Below are 15,042 nucleotides of genomic sequence, written 5' to 3'. Positions count from 1 at the left end.
ATGGCTTGCTACTGATGGCTAGGCGGGTGTGGGGGCACAGTACTCAGAACCCACTTGCATGACTGTATTTCAAGATGGAAAGGCTGGCAGTGTTGACAGATTATTGGGGCAGCGTGGCAAAATGCTTCATGTTTGTGGAGAACATACTATGAAACTGCACCCAACAACAAGACTACAATTCCAAAGAATTCTTAAACTCTCATGATGGTAGTGGCCATCATGGATTATTGCATATAACTTTCTTCATGCTTTACGGCATCCTTGCTAAGGAATCCTGATACAATGTTGCAGCAGCAAGAACTCTTGCTTTTTGCACTTGTGATACATTGTGGAAGAACAGTTACATTTGAAAGAAATCGCGCAAGAACAGGTTGAAAACAGAGAGGTTGTCTAGAAAACAAAATGTGAACACTTATTTTAACATTGGATTTGGTACTTTAAGACTTCTAAGCTTTAGGATTGTTTGCAATTGTGAAATGCATTTTTTCTGAAGTAACAGGAAGTTCCTTGCATCAACATTATGATTATAATAAGTATATATGAATGTGCAAACAAGGTACAAGTGGAATTAAGTTAAATGATACGTTTTATCAAAAATAGGCACCACAAACTATTAATGATTGTTAATTACTTTGCCGTTGCACAAGAGACAATCTAGAATGTAAGCCAATAAGAAGGCACATATTACTCTGCAGGTGTATGAGGTTGAATATTTGTGTACCCCTATTCTTCCTATCTCCAGGATTCTATCAGAGAATAATGTGAGTCCCTGGTGGCTCATTTTTGTCATGCAAAATACTCTGCAATGGGTTGAGGCTGTAAAACTGTTCTTGCCAGACCTGTTCCCTGAAAAAAGTCCTGCCACTGGTTCCCAATCCATAAAAATGGGTGCCTGTACAAACTCAGGCTTAGAATATAAGTTTTTAAGGCAAATCAGTAAATTGACAACCGGTTTTTAAGACTGTGGCTTTTTTAATATGTTAGTAGTAAACCTGGGAAGGTTAGCATTGACTCTGACCTAAACAAATCCTTACACTGGCTCCCTACTAGTGAAATGATTAAAATCATACTATCAATGCAATGGCCTGGTCATAGGGACAAGATACTTGTTTGTGTGGGTAAATCTCCTCCCTGGGGCTGGAATATACTTCCCAGATAGAAATGCTCTGAAAGATTACAGCCAGAAACATATTTGTTTATGCATATGTACAAACGTTTTCTCTGCCCACTTTCACCCTAGATGGTGATTTATTCTTGGATGAAAGAGAAATTATTACTGAAAGTGCTTCAGTAAATTGGTTGATATAGTGACATTGTGATGAAGAACTTTGTTACTGGCTGCAACACACCAGGCACCAACAAATGGCGTTTAGTCTCTATTCAGTATCCAAAATTGAATTTATACATATGCACCTCTGTTCCATTCAGTAGACTTGAACTGACAAATGGTACTTGATCATCTACCTGTGAATGACCTGGAGGATAAATCAGAAGTATATGTACGTGAGGGGATTGGGCAAGGTTACCCGGGCACTTCGCAGCTAAGCCAAGCCTTGTGTTTCAACCACACACAGGTTTCTCATCGTTTAACAAGCCCAGGAGTTGGTTGAAACATGTGTAGCAGCATCAAGGTTATTAGCTGCAACATGTGAGTCCGGGAACTTCATAAACCAGCTAATAAGGGAGCAGATAATAATTCATATAAACAACAAACAAAAGTGCAGGAGAGATTACTAGGTTGTAGGACTCCCAGTCGAGGAGATACTATACAGTAACTATAGTCAAAGGTAATTAGCCCTCAATTGGATGATTATGTGTGCTCATCGGTCAACTGAAGAAATGAAGTGGGTAGAAAAGTGAATATAGGGCCAGATGTAGGTCGGTCGGTAACGGCCGAAAATCGGTATTTTCGGCCGTTACCGAGCGGTATTGAGCGATCGGTATGTAGGTGATATAAATTGGGCCAAATCGGTAAATTTACCAAATCGGAAAATTTACCGAATTGGTAAAAAAACGAATCGGAAAATGTACCGATTTTGAAAATTTACCGATTCGGTAAAAGTACCGAATCGGAAAATTTACCGATTTTGAAAATTTACCGAATCGGTAAAACACCGCTTCGGAATATTTACAGAATCGGAAAATTTACCGATTCGGTAAAAGTACCGAATCGGTAAAATACCGAATCGGTAAATAAAATAGGAAAAATCGAAGAATGAGATGTAGGTAAGCTCTGAAATACCGAATTTGCTTCAAATTCGGTATTTAAGAGTCGGTATTTACCATGGATTCAAATCAGGTGGTAACCAGGTGCAGCCTATAAAAATGGACCCAAAATGCAATGCTGTTTGCACAATGGCGGCATTTTATGTCATCGCAAGACGGCTACGGCTACAGAAGGAAGGAGAGAGGGAATGGCTGAGACAGGAGCAGGTCTACAGGCAGAGGGTGACCCTGTTCATGCTCACAGAGGCAGAGATACTGCAGAGGTACAGGTTGGATCCAGACACCATCTGGGAACTAATCAGGGACCTCCAACCACTGTTGCAGCACACTACCCCAAGGGCACATGCAATTCCACCCCATGTACAGGTGCTGTGCAGCCTCCACCTGCTTGCGTCTGGGAGCTACCAGAGCGTGGTTGCTGTGGCGGGTGGGGTGAGCCAGAGCAGCCTCTCAAGGTTTTTTCACAATTTCCTTGACGCCATGTTGCAGAGGATGGAGCATTACATTTCTTTTCCTGTCACCCATGCTGAACTGGTTCAAACCAAATCTGACTTCTACCAGATGGCTAGATTTCCCCATATCATCGGCTGCATTGATGGCACGCATATCCCCATTTGTCCCCCTGCTGCCACGGAATACATCTACAGGAATAGGAAGTCAACGCACACCATCAATGTGCAGGTGATTTGCAATCCAAAGTGCGCCATCACTGACCTAGTGGCAAAATACCCTGGGAGTACCCACGACTCCTACATATTTCAATACAGCGGCATCTATGCACGGCTGGCTGCAGGGGAATTTGGTGAAGGATACCTCCTAGGTGAGACACAGTTGTGATGTATTCCTATAGGTTCTGTATCGATCCCCCTATTCCTGACCCTATTCTGGTTAACAAGTTAACTAGCAGCCATCCCATGAGGCAGAAAACCCCCATGATGCAGGAACCGTTATCTGATAAAGCCACACTACGGCACAGGAACGTGTTATCTGATTAAGTCATAACGCTTGCCATCTAATTAGACAAGCGATATTCCTCCAGCCCCTGATAAGGCATACGGAGTTCTCAAAACAAATCAAACCTATGACAGACCTGGGAAAAACCCTGCGGCCATTGTTTTGATTTCACCGAGAACTTCAGCAAAAGAATGTGCTAACGACCAGGTCGTATGACATCCTTATTGACGTATCTATGTCCATCCTTACGTCAATCTCGGCACCTTAAAGGTATAAATATTACCGATATTGCCCTATGCAAACACACGCGGTGGTGACGAGATCGGAGCAGCCAGACTTGCCGAAGCCCAGAGCAGAGCAGACCCCGCTGGCGCAGCCCCGCCTTCCTGACGCGCTGAGAACGAGACGCTGCTTTCTCCTGCCGAGAAATCCAGCTCCGGCGCTTCCGGGTAGCCCTCGCAGGCAGCCTGGGATATCGAGACCAGAGACGAGAGATACCATCCCTCATTCATCCTAGATTCCAGGTACAGAACTGAATAACCCCTTGCAGAGAATTCTTTAGTCAGTCACTTGGCAAAACAAACTTAACTTAAACTGCTACTTTCTATTCCCGCCCACGTATTAGGCTTAGGTCAGGTACACGGGGTAGGCGTAGTTAGAAACACCAGTTGAGTACGATTAGTCAAATGTAAATGTGTATGTATTCATTTTATTCATATTAAACCTTCATATGGCTTAGAAACCATATCAATGTTTTTACAGTATTATTTTATACTTCTGCTTTTATTGTATGCACTTTACTTAACCATAAGTATTGCAATAATATCGATCCATTTCTCTTGTATGAGAAAAGAGACTGATCAATAAATAACATCTTTTATTGAACACGCCCGTCTCTTCCTTTTCTCTACAATCTGGTGAGACTAAGAATGCACGTACTGACTGAGTAAAATAAGTCGTCTTTTGTTTTCACACAACTCTAGAGATACACTCTTGATTAGGGGAGAGCAAAGTTGTCATGTTCTATGGTTGTCAGAAACTAAATCCCTTCTTGCTATCCAGGGAGGTTCAACTCCTCCTTGCCTATTCGAGAAAGTTTCTAGTGAACTCTGAGCTAGCTGGCAAAACCCAAAACTTTAAGTCTAATATCGACAGTAGTAGACCTAGTTAACGTCTGGTCTAGGCCTATACTATTGAAGGTATTATTCCAATGCGCAGAGCCTATTGGGATAATAGGAACTACACTACATGGCGCCCAACGCGTTTGGAAGGGCGATAAAACTAACGTAAGACATTTAGAGTAACTCAGTCGTGCTTTTTCACTCAGACCCCTTTTTCCCATAATACTCCAAAGACATCTGGAGTGGGTAAAAGGTAATATCCGCCAGACCTCGCAGGAGGAAACTCCTATGTATGGTTCTTGGTTTAGTCAACGTTGAAGGATACACTGTTCCAAAATATTGTGCATCTAATCTTTGTTTCCATAAGAAACCTGATCTGCAAACAAACTAAATAACCTTCCTGTCGGTAAAATGGTAGACAGTGATGAAGCAAGAGAGACAGTTAGGATAGCAACTGAACTCGCAGCAGCTGATAATGCACTGCTAGATGCTGACCCGGATATAATACTCATCCCGGTCATCAAGAGGAAATCTATAACTTTAAAACTTATAGAAAATGGACTGACACCTAGAGGTGGCACAGTCATATTCGTGATTGAGGCACACGAATATCGGCAGACAGAGGTATATTATTCATGGATACATTTTCCAGCAGCAAATGCTGTAACAAAGTACTTCCACTATTACAAAACAGAGGACCCTCCTAATGAGTACACTCCTTTCGAGGAGGTGGAAGTACCACTTAAATTTCAAGAGCATCTGCTCTTATTTAATGGCGCCCTAAAACATAATAATCACATCACCAGGCTCGGTCCATTAGGTAGACCAGGAGCAACGTGGCCGGTCCTAGCCGGATACACACCACATCCAGACATCAATGGGATGTCTCAAGCAGAGCTTTTAACACAGCTAAAACAATTAATAAAATTACATAGACAATTAGTCCAATATGTGATGCGGACTTCAACAATTCAACCAGCAATTAAAATTCCACAGCTGACCCCTCACCAGGGGAACACAAATAAAATTACACCACAGAACATACAATCCTGCCTAGGTAAAGTACCAGCTAAACGGGAACAAATACCATTCTGGTTAGCACAAAAAATCACCCAAATAGAGGCGGTGTTTCCAGACACCACCCCGTTAGAAAAACACAGGATTCTGACTATCTGTCTTCCAATGGGAATCGCACCACACGTGGAGGACTGTGACACTTGGGGTACAGTCTTTGCTTCCATCTACACAAAAACGCACGGTGTTCCATCCATTTCGGTAATACCAGATGTGCTAAAACAAATTCAAGACGAATACGGTCCAGAACCCGCTTTAACTCTTGGTATGAAAATACTAAAAGACTTCAAGCAGGTCTCGGCTATATTATTAGCCAACATAAAGGGAGAAGCAGCAAACGTGGCGATCCGCCAGAGGTTAAAGGAGACAGATATAGCAGACCAACCAGCTGAAATTGCCAGAATTATAGAAAAATCCTATGAGGAACTAGGTAGAGATAGTTTAGGTGGAATACCAGTAAAACCACAACTGATTGAAAGTCCTGAAAAAATATTTTTTAATAATAATTCAACATCACAAAAAAAGAGCTGGGATGGAAACAAACAATCCAATCCTAAAGAAAAGAAATTCCAGTCCAGAGGAAGGTCTCCTCGGCGGAGAGAAAAATCTCCGAACCAGAGACACAGGTCACCCCAAAGTGACCCCTCTGGGAAAAGATATAACCTTAGAAATAGGGATAATATAAAGAAGCCTGATAGATATCAAGACATTGATACACGTCCCTCTCAATCTTTTCAGGCTTCCTCGCAGAAATCGTAAAGAAGAGGACGATCAGAACAAAGAGAAGAGCACGCCAAGTCCAAAGACAAGGAACCTGCTCATCTAAAAAAGAAATTACAATTTCCAAAAAAGAAGGTAGCCAGTATCAAGGTAGTAAACAATGCCGAGAATACTGAGGACACAACTGAAAAACGGAGAATGGGCTCAGACAATGCTAGACAGCGCAGCAGAAGTGAGCATAGCTCGCAAAGTCCTTATGAATCTTCTGGAGACAGTGGACACGAATGAATATCTTCAAGTGGAAACTGCAGACACCAGAGTTAGCAAACCTCACAAAATATATGAAATAACTTTACGTATAGAAGGGGATAAGACTAGAAAAATAAGGGGACTATTTTGGGATAATCTCTCCAAGGGCTATGACATCCTTCTAGCTGAAAAAGACTGGCCACCAGAGTTTGTCAGGGAGTGCCCTCATGGCGAAGAAATAATTATGCCTGCCTTCTCAAATCATATCCCAATTCATAAAAAATACACACTTGCCAGAAAGTGGGCAGTAGCTCAAGCTCCTGCTTTATATAAAAATCACGTAGGATGGGATGAGGACTCTCCTCCTCACAAAATCCAGTTAAAATCACAACCTACTGCACAAAGGCAGTACCCAATTAAGCAAGAAGCTAAAAAACAGGTAAAAGAAATCCTAGATCAACTAGAATACCAGGGGGTGATTGAAATTTGCACCTCACAAATGAACAACCCTTTGTTTCCGGTCTCCAAACCAGACAATTCATATCGTCTAGTTTTGGATTACCGACACCTTAACTCATGTTGCAAAACTTTTGCAGTACAAAACTCGCATAGTGCTGAACTAATGAATAACATAGTGCGCAAAAAATACAAAACAACATTAGACATCTCTAATGGATTCTTTTGTCAAAACATAGCACCAGAGAGCAGATATTTGTCTGCATTCTCAATAAATGGCACTCAAAAACAATTCTGTCGGTTAGCCCAGGGGTACAAGAATAGCCCAGGGGTATTCTCAGCGAGAGTAACAGAATTACTACAAACATATGATGACGAAGCATTATCTTATGTCGACGACATATACTTAACAGATGATGACTTGGATACTCACTTGAAGAGAGTGAACACCATAATACTTGGGTTCGCAGCAGAGGGTTACAAATTCAACTTTAAAAAATCCAGAATTGCCCATCTAACAGTCCTGTTCTTAGGATACAAATTATCAAGTGAAGGCAAAAGCCTGGCTGACAATTTCCTAGAGAAATGTGCCGTACTCCAAGCACCTAGAGCACTAAAAAACCTACAGTCAATTCTAGGCTTCCTAAATTTCGGAAGAACATACATCGCAAATTACGCAGAAAGGGTCAAATCCCTTTATGATCTAATAAAACCAGATTTTAAAAGAACCAATTGGACTCAAATACACACAGAAATTTTGAGATCATTACAAACAGACATGTTAATTAAAACAAAATTAGAAACACGTGATAACACACGCAATCTTGTGATTCGAGTCATCCCAGGAAGATGCGGATTCACATACCTGACCTCTAATGAGGGAGAAAAGGTACCAATTGCATTCAAATCACACTTGTACACTAGGGCTGAAATGAAATTTAGCCCAACGGAAAAAATTCTTACTGCAACACAGACAGCTATAGCAAAAGAACGAGCCCTGGCACAAGGTAAACGAATAATAATCGTGACACCAATACCAGCCCTAGAGGCTGTAACAAAAGCAAGCATTCCAAATGCTAAAGCGCTCCATCCGAGATGGATACAATGGGCTAATTCTCTTGCTGCAACAGACGTGGCATACGAATTTGATCCTAACTTAAAAACACAAGAATTTCTCCAATATGAATTTGAATGTCCTCCGCCGACCGAAATTCTGCCTCTAGAACATTACGGCTGTATAATATATACAGACGGATCAGCACAACCCGCAGTAGGGGGTAAACAAGCTTACAGTGCTGCGTGCGCGATTGTTAAAGGTCGCTGGCACGAAGGAAAATTCAAACCGGCTATCACTAAGACACAATCTCTAGGAGATTGTACAGCTCAGCGAGCTGAACTACTGGCGTTTAAGATGGCGCTTGAAAATACCGATCGAGAATTCCCCACACTCATAGTGTGCGATTCGTATTACTGCGTTCAGTCTTACAATGAATACTTGCAGATCTGGCTTCAGAATGGCTTTAAGGATGCAAAAGGAGGCACAATCAAGCATAAGATGCTCTGGGAACAAGTAGTTCTTTTACAAAAAGAACTACCAAAGACTCACGTGATACATATGCTGAGTCATCAACGTGATGGCGTTCACGTTGCAGGGAATTCATTGGCTGATGAGGCCGCGAAGGCAGCTGTGCAAACGGCTTCCGTAGCTGCCATCACACGGTCAAAAACAAAAATAGACAGCGAAATATTACAGGCTGTCAGCGCTACAGAAAAGGATTCGATAGAAACACTCCCGAAAGGCTTTCCAGTAAAATACTCATACATAACTGATGCAAACAATGTTCCTTTTGCTCGAATCCCTGGAGTGGGGGATAGGGCAATTCCAAACATGGAACATAGGTTAGGACTGATAATAGCGGCACACGAAGGGCTTGCTTCTATACATGCTGGCGTCTCAGCCACAGTATCATTATTAAAACAGAGATACTGGTGGCCACAAATGAGAAGACAAACAAGGAACTATGTTTTAGAATGTGAAATATGTCAAAGAATGAAAGTATCAACGGTGAGACGTCCAGCGCAGACGCCCCTTCTAATCTCGGATAAACCATTAGCCTGTGTTTACCTAGACCACTGTGGTCCCTTACAAAGGGATGGTAACTATAAATACATCTTGGTTGCAGTGGACTCATGCACGAGATTCATATGGATGTGGCCCCAGCGAACGGCTGACGCCAGAACTGTTATAAAAGATTTGCGAGTCTTTATCGGCACATACGCAATTGGCATGCTGCATTCGGACCATGGTCCTGCTTTTAGCTCTAGGGCTTATAAGGAGGCCATGGTCAGCATGGGCGTTACATTGCGGTACTCTTGTCCATTTCACCCTGAGGGGAACGGAATTGTTGAAAGAAAAAACCGTGACATAAAGCAATCTATAACGGCAAAGGTATTAGGTTCGGAAGCTGGGTGGGTCAAACATCTAATAAGTGTCCAACGTAGTCTAAATAACTTGCCAAGAAATTCTCTGAAGGGATTCAGTCCGTACGAATTATTATTTGGAACTAGGATGTTAGTCTTAGATCTCGACAGTCAGACTTCAGTGGTGAAGGAAAAATGCTTTGATATCAAAGATCGTTTGGCTATTTTGCAGGACTTAAACGAAACAAGAAAAGACCTGAGCAACATAAAGTTGAAACAGCAGCCAACAACCACTGAAGAACCACCACCTGTCCCAGCAAGACCTGTCTGGATTCCAAAAGTCGGGGATCTAGTCAGAGAAAAGATCGTGGTAAAGAAGGAATTTGGGCCTTCTTACAGGAAAGCAGTTCCTGTCTTGTCTGTCAACGGGACAAGATCAGTTGTACTACCGCCGCTTGCTGGTAAAAAGGAGAACCGAGTTGTATCCATCGACCTGGTAAAACCACAACATGTGGCCGATAACAAATAGTAGGCCAAGTGGACTCCCGAGAAGTAGTAGAACACCAAGATTTGCTACTAACACAGAGGTTCAATCTAAGAGGCTAATCACATTCGAAACGCCTACAGAACTACAACAAGGACTATGCAACAATGCAATGGAACTTAGACCTCTGAAAACCCAAATAAAAACATTTAGCAGAGACACACCAATCTATAATGAAGTAACAAACGACTATGCAAGAAACAGTAATCCTGAAGCAATTGGAACAATTGACAGAACTGCATCCGGCTACTTCATAAACTTCGATGATTCCTCTGAAGGCTTCACTGAATCAAAAACACAGCCATCAACAAAAACCTTTAAAGATAAAGTCAAAGTACTTTTGAAACAACTGAAAGAAAAATATCTGATTTCTCCATGGATTGAATTTTGGGTGGGTTTTGGTGCATTTATCCTCATACTTTGGCTCATCATGGTACTAACTTTGGGACGCTTCATTGAGGGAAAATATGCTAAAATGGACACAGCAAGTCAGAAAATCAACTTGATCCTCAAACCACACACATCTTCACACGTCGAGAAAAGAGAACTTTCTTCAGTCAACTTCACAGCCAATCCTATACCGGGTGGGGTAGCATGGGACAAAACTGACTACGAAATTTATGGTCCGGTTGAAATCCTGAAATATCCACACCAAATTAAGATCTCATTGAGTGACTTTGTAAAACCAAGCTCATTTGCTGACGATTGGGACTTTGAAAGTATAAATAATATGATGTCTGACTTAGTGATGTCTGCTAAATTTACCAAACATGATTATTTGCAGGGTTCGACAAATTATGATAGTATGTACTGTTATAACCACTAGGGTAACCATTTTCTACATAGATCTGCACAACCTAGAAATGTTTTAAATTATAATCAATGGGAACATTGTGCAACTCCTCAAAAAGGAAGCTCAAGAACCGTTTATGACAAATATTCATACTTTTCAGGTTTTAACACAAGTAATGCTGAAACATTTTATTTCAAATTGTCAAAAAAGACAGGGACAAAGACCATGATAACAAACACAAAATTGATATATTCAGACTCATTCTTTGAACAAATGAATACTTTTGGTTTTGATTATTGGGACAAAAATGTTGAAGTAAAAAGTGTTTGGGGTACAAAAGAATGGCAAGTACAGGGTATAGAATCCTTGTTTAGAGCCTGCATGATCCCAGAACAAATTATATTTTTAAATGACACTGTTCAACAAACTACCTGTCTTGGCTTAGCCAAAATCAAAGACTTAAATAAACCGTCTATTCCAAAACCAACAATGAACAGCAATAGCTCCACAGATGAAGAGATAGACGTAAATTATGTATTAAACCAAAACAGAACACATCCTGATTGGAAACAGTGGTTGATCTGGCCCACAGATACTAATAACTGTCAAAACAGATTCCTGAACAAAACACAGGGGTTCAAAATGACCAGGCCAGACCCTAGATATTCCCAAAGACAACACCCAGGGATAATAACCACCTACAGTGTGGGCAAATTATGCCTTCAATGGCTACAGACTTCCACACTGGCAGAAATTAAGCAACACCTAACTTTACTTACTGATGGTGCTGACTTGCGTGATTTCATTATGGGACCGCGCAAACAGCGTCAGAAACGTTTCATAGCAGCCTCTGTATATGCAGCATACAACGAGGCCTGGAAGGTGACTCAAATTGAGACACCAGAAAGAATACGGGAAATTGACCGTATTAATTTGGAAAAATCACTTTCTGTAGTGGACAATGGGTTAATGACTCTGTCCTCCAGAATTTTTTCTCTGGACAGCATTGTGTCTTCAGCAATCGACATAATATCGCAAGACTTACTATTGTTACAACACGGTCAGTCCCAATTGCGTTCTATTGTACAGCTTGGCTGGACGTTACAAAATCTGCGTTCAGGCTATGTGCCTTGGCGTTTAATCAACACAACGTCACTATTCAATATCTTTAACCTTACTGATAAACAAATCAGTATGGCCCAGAAGGGTGCTGATTATACAATCCTGAGCATTGAGAAACTCGAGAGATTACCAGTGACAATGTCAGAACGACCTGTCAGTGAATGGATAATACATGGGATAATTAATATTCCAATATCAACCTTCAGGTTTCAATACTGCCAAAAATATATACAGGCTGGCATGTACGAAAAATTGGGAAAGGGGTACATTAAAACAACATGGAACTTGCCCTATTCACATGCATGTGTCAGTAATAAAGGCCAGAAAGTGTTTCTTAGTGGCAATAATTGTGCAATGTCACTGAGCGGTACACTTCTGTGTAATGGAATTAGTTTGCATGGAGCCTGTGAAGGGAACTCAAATAACCTTTCATGTCACCAGCTAGGCGCACCTGCAACAGAGATAGAACCATTCTTTCAAAGACTCTATAATGGGAGTTACATTCTAATTGTAGATCGCAGATGCTGTAGTCTTATGCCCGGGACTCCTTATCTCGTAACTACGACTGCGAAGGTCAAGTGCTGTGGACGCTTATTGTTCCCCAGCTCCCTTCCAGACAGGGAGGCAAGGGCATGGCCCAACTTGAAAATTACTTCTATTCGAATAGATACTTTAAGCAGAATGAAAACAGTGCTTCTTCAGACGCCGACCAGACTCACGTCATCAAAAGAAACGTATGATCTCCTAGTTGCAAGGACGACTGCAGAGATTCACTCCTTACTATCAACTAATTCCCCCATACATTTCGCAGAAATCCTGAATGAAATCTTAAATATTTCTGATACCAGTGGAGTCTCAAAAGTATTTAAGACAGTATTTTCGATGGCATTAACACCATTCAAAGCCATACTGGGTATTTTTCCAGATTTCGTCCATTCGATTTTTGGCGGACTTCCCCTCATTTTAGGACTAATTGCAGGAATCCTATTCTTAGTCCTTATATTTCGTTATGGCAAACCATGTCACAGACAAAACACCTGCGACAAGGGAAGAAACAATCCTAGCCATTGGATACCGGGACCGGATGTCAAAAATCCTGGGACTATCCCGGCTTAGAGACGTGAACATGACTTGGTTTCTTTCATTTCGACCAATGTGGCATCGATGTGTTTTACCTGTATTAAGGTGCTTGCTATGCGGAGAAGAATGCGTGTTAGACACCTGTCTGACTCTACAATCAGATGCGCCAATGGATGCAGAAACATTGTTGAGTCCAATAAAGGCTCATACTTTGTGCTGCCCTCAACGGCTACCAATCCTGATGACGGCATTCGTGGAAGCTTCACCACTACGATTAAGGGGTAGTGAAGTTCATGATGAAAGCAGCATTGATCAGGTACGACCTTCTGTCAGCAATACTAATCAAAACGTCAATGGAGACAATCATGCGCACGAATGCATGGTTACACCTTTTTCCGAGTTAGTGGAACTCTCCCAGGAAGCTGTTGACAACTTTTTCGAGAGTCTAAATGATATGATGTTCTCACCAGAGCAGAAATAGAGACTTTTGAGCAAGCTCGCACACGGCGTTCCCTGAATTTGGCCTTCAACTAGAATAGCAAAATACCATGAACAATTTTCCCTCCAGTTCACGGACAGCAATTTTTTTTCAGCAGCCCCAAAGTATTTTTACGACTTTTTCGGGACACTTATTTTCTGCTTAAAGTAAGAACTATTCTTAGAGAACTAAAATGTCTATTTTTAGATACTTTATAGACATTAGCTGCCCGCTGGTATGTTCATAATTATTTTATTCTGTGATGGAATGGTCTCAAAACTTTTTTCTGTATTAAGAGCCATTTCATGTGTAAATTCTCATATACAAATTAGTGATAATGTATAGATATGCGTGCTTACTTTAGCATTATTCAACAGCTTGAGTGCATATATTACATGAGACTGTTTTTTCCGTATATTTGATAATTTCAAAATGCATTTATGTATTTTGGGGTGGTAAGGTATACACAATACTCTACAGTATGTTTTACTATGCATAGATTCGTAAATATGTCCATAGTTAGCGTGGAGTGGGTGTGATGTATTCCTATAGGTTCTGTATCGATCCCCCTATTCCTGACCCTATTCTGGTTAACAAGTTAACTAGCAGCCATCCCATGAGGCAGAAAACCCCCATGATGCAGGAACCGTTATCTGATAAAGCCACACTACGGCACAGGAACGTGTTATCTGATTAAGTCATAACGCTTGCCATCTAATTAGACAAGCGATATTCCTCCAGCCCCTGATAAGGCATACGGAGTTCTCAAAACAAATCAAACCTATGACAGACCTGGGAAAAACCCTGCGGCCATTGTTTTGATTTCACCGAGAACTTCAGCAAAAGAATGTGCTAACGACCAGGTCGTATGACATCCTTATTGACGTATCTATGTCCATCCTTACGTCAATCTCGGCACCTTAAAGGTATAAATATTACCGATATTGCCCAATGCAAACACACGCGGTGGTGACGAGATCGGAGCAGCCAGACTTGCCGAAGCCCAGAGCAGAGCAGACCCCGCTGGCGCAGCCCCGCCTTCCTGACGCGCTGAGAACGAGACGCTGCTTTCTCCTGCCGAGAAATCCAGCTCCGGCGCTTCCGGGTAGCCCTCGCAGGCAGCCTGGGATATCGAGACCAGAGACGAGAGATACCATCCCTCATTCATCCTAGATTCCAGGTACAGAACTGAATAACCCCTTGCAGAGAATTCTTTAGTCAGTCACTTGGCAAAACAAACTTAACTTAAACTGCTACTTTCTATTCCCGCCCACGTATTAGGCTTAGGTCAGGTACACGGGGTAGGCGTAGTTAGAAACACCAGTTGAGTACGATTAGTCAAATGTAAATGTGTATGTATTCATTTTATTCATTTTATTCATTTTAAACCTTCATATGGCTTAGAAACCATATCAATGTTTTTACAGTATTATTTTATACTTCTGCTTTTATTGTATGCACTTTACTTAACCATAGGTATTGCAATAATATCGATCCATTTTTCTTGTATGAGAAAAGAGACTGATCAATAAATAACATCTTTTATTGAACACGCCCGTCTCTTCCTTTTCTCTGCAATCTGGTGAGACTAAGAATGCACGTACTGACTGAGTAAAATAAGTCGTCTTTTGTTTTCACACGACTCTAGAGATACACTCTTGATTAGGGGAGAGCAAAGTTGTCATGTTCTATGGTTGTCAGAAACTAAATCCCTTCTTGTCTATCCAGGGAGGTTCAACTCCTCCTTGCCTATTCGAGAAAGTTTCTAGTGAACTCTGAGCTAGCTGGCAAAACCCAAAACTTT

The sequence above is a fragment of the Lissotriton helveticus genome, chromosome 2_1, assembly GCF_964261635.1.
Source record: "Lissotriton helveticus chromosome 2_1, aLisHel1.1, whole genome shotgun sequence".
Taxonomy (NCBI): domain Eukaryota; kingdom Metazoa; phylum Chordata; class Amphibia; order Caudata; family Salamandridae; genus Lissotriton; species Lissotriton helveticus.
The sequence above is the reverse complement of the archived record's forward strand: the minus strand, read 5'-3'. Positions refer to the sequence as shown.